We start from the raw sequence: 3,273 nt of genomic DNA on the forward strand, positions 1-3,273 counted from the left end.
CTTTTGAGTGTCAGCAATCTCACCTTCTTGATCTTCTTTCCACCAGAATAGTTCTTCTCCAATATCTCCCAAGCTTCCTTCGAGCTTGTTGCAGCAGAGATCTTCTCAAAATTGGCTCTGTCCACACATTGGTGGATCAAGAAGATTGCCTTGCAATCTCTCTTGTTTGCTTCCCTATACTCCACTGAGTTTTCATCAGCAATTGGCATTCCTCCTTTCACTACATCAAGGCATTCTTGAAACCCAAAGATTGCCTTCATTTGAATGCTCCAATGTTCATAATTCTTCCCATCCAGAATTGGAAGATTCATTGCAAAGCCATTCGAGTTTGCCATTCTTCTACACCACTGATTTCCCTTCTGGTTTTGCAGCCTTGATTCTCAATCCGTGAGCTTCACTTCTTGAAGCCTCTTGCACCCACTCTTGGCACTACCACAGATCCCTGATCCTTGAAGCTCTTGATACCACTGTTGGAATTAGAAACCAGATTGGTTTCTGTTCTGCATTACTTGCAGAACAAGAAACAGAAGAAGAATGAATGAAAACGAGTGAAGAAGATGATGATGATGATGAGGTTAGGAGAAGAATTAGAAATCAGAGAGGAGAGTAAGGAAGAAGATTCTCTAGTTTATTCAATGAATTCAAGTTGTAATTACATCAAACTTGATTACTTCTATTTATATTAACTCATAACCAACTTGGTTGTTATGAATTCTAATTTTAGAAAGTATCACAACTAACTAAACCAACTTATACAAAAGCTATGAATTACACTTCAATCTATTACAAAATCAACATCATTAAGTATTTTTTAATCAATCATAGCTTATGAGACATAAAATTATATAAATAATGGGACAAAAAATATGCTCTCATGAGAAAGGATATAAATTAAGTAGGATAATGTTACCGAGTGGTATGCTTGCTTGTTGAGTTTTTTTATGAGAAGAAAGAGAAAAAGAAAATTTAGAAGTCATTTCACTATTGTATTTCATAATCTTTAAGTTTTTCATTTTCCTTTATTTTATTCTGAAATTCAACCCACAAATACACAGGAAATGAATTAATAATAATTACAGTGTTATTTGTTTAGTGTATTGCAAAACCAGTCTCTAAATAAATATCTTAACTTTATATTAGAGACTCTAAGTCTAGCTAATGAAAGTTATTTATGATAACTGTAACGATTTTTATTTTATCTTTATTATATTTTGTGGAGGGGATGAGGGAGATATGTAGAGTAATGACAAGTAGCAAAAGGGACAAAAAAGAATGTCACTTTAGAATGAGTCTAACTCCTCTTCATTATAGGAGAGGCCAATACATATTTCAGATTATGATATATGGCAAAAATAAATTTTTAATGGTTCAGATTTTAGTTTATTTTTAAATTAAATAATTTAAAGAAAATGATCCTCTTAGAGTACTGAAGAGGAATCCTATTCGTTTAGAATGTGGAAGTCAGGTGTATGAGCCAACTTAATTAGACTACCAACCACTTTCAGTAGCTATGTACTATGTTCTTAATTTGTAAAGATGGTATTAATTGGTTTCCATTTCATTAGAGAAGTTAAACTATTCTAATAGTTTAGTATGTGTGTCACTTTATTTCTTAGGGTAAAAAGCTATATATATCACTTTCATATGATTTGAAGAATTTAGGCCAATTTGTTAGAAAAGTCGATATAAGTTTCCTAATATATATATATAGGTTGTAGACACTAATATGTTAATTTACACCACAATTCAACAATGGATGATGCATACCAATGTGTGTTGATTTAAATGAGAAAAATTTAAGTCACTTGAGCAAGAGGTTCAGAATTTGATCTATCAGATTAGGTGCATACAAAAAATATATTTTAAGAGTTAGTTTGAAAGTTGGGTTTTGGAAGATAATAAAGATAAATGGAAGGCTTGGGACCATAAAATACATTTGTAAGATGACTCTCAAACTTTCACTTTCTTTTAATTTTCCTCTAAAATTCAACTTCCAAACAAATCCAGATCGACAAGTTTTGACTAATATTCTGTAAAATTGGTCTCATGCTGAGGTGATACGCTAAAGAAAAAAGGAATAATGTGCCTTATGAGTTGTATGATGCAGAAATGGTAAAGAGTATGAATGTAAGATGCTTCCTTTATGTATTTGTTTTCTCTATATAGTTAATTGATTTGATAAATATCACATGGCATAACTAGGCACTAACCAGAATAAGTTCTTGCTTAAATTTGAAAATTGATATGAAATTAGGTTTAGCTTACTGTGTTAAAAGATTCTTTTCGTATTCATTTCAACGTGCTACAATTTACATTATAAAAATGGTCAAATGGATAAAATGAAGTGTTAATATGATAAGGTTGACGTATAAACTTTTTGATTATAGTCAAAGTTAATGCAAACCACGATTGCAAATTGAAATTCTTTATTCCAAAAACGTGGTTCAATAGTGAGTTACTTTTATTCTATTTTTGACAGAAAAAGTAAGATGAGTGAGCACGAAATAGCATTAGTATTTTGAAACAAGGCCCTTCGCCTTTTTATAATGAACTAATTTATATTAGAGTATGTGGTTGTCTCTCTTAACGAATATTACTTTGAGAAATTGATCATCCTATAAATTTAGAGTAAGGATCTTTTTCATTAACAGAGAGACAAATATCACAAAAAACAAAGAAAATAATAATATGATAAGACATTTTTATCCTCTTATATACAATATAATAACATTTTTGAAGAGGATCGTATATTTAACGGACCTAAAACCATTACAAGTAGTAAAAGAGCATGTATGTCTATCAATATATGAGCTGAATGCATAATAAAGATTATGATGATAGAGTGTGATTGGGTCAACCAAACAGCACCTTCAGTTAAAGATTCCTTTCAGTCATTTGTGTTCACACATGTTTTGAAAGAAGTCCTAGGATTCCGTGCTAATCCTTTTCACACTGACTAAACTAAAATGCTGAAACCCCAACTAATTCTTTTCATATAGCGTAACATCTATGCACTGATAGTGTAGAAATTTATATAAATCAATATATTATTTTCATTCATTTGGAATATTTTTCTTAAAAAGTTAATCATAATTAAAAATAAATGATGCACCATGTAATAATAATAATATAAAAAAGTCTTACACTGTTTATCGATTAAAGTTTTGGTGAGCTAGCCTATTAATAATCAATATTAGATTCATCCTTTTATAAGATATTTCTTTTGATACTTTATGTGAATTATGAAAAATAATTAACATTAGTTTTGACAAT

This window comes from Lupinus angustifolius, chromosome LG02 (assembly GCF_001865875.1).
Source record: "Lupinus angustifolius cultivar Tanjil chromosome LG02, LupAngTanjil_v1.0, whole genome shotgun sequence".
Lineage (NCBI taxonomy): Eukaryota > Viridiplantae > Streptophyta > Magnoliopsida > Fabales > Fabaceae > Lupinus > Lupinus angustifolius.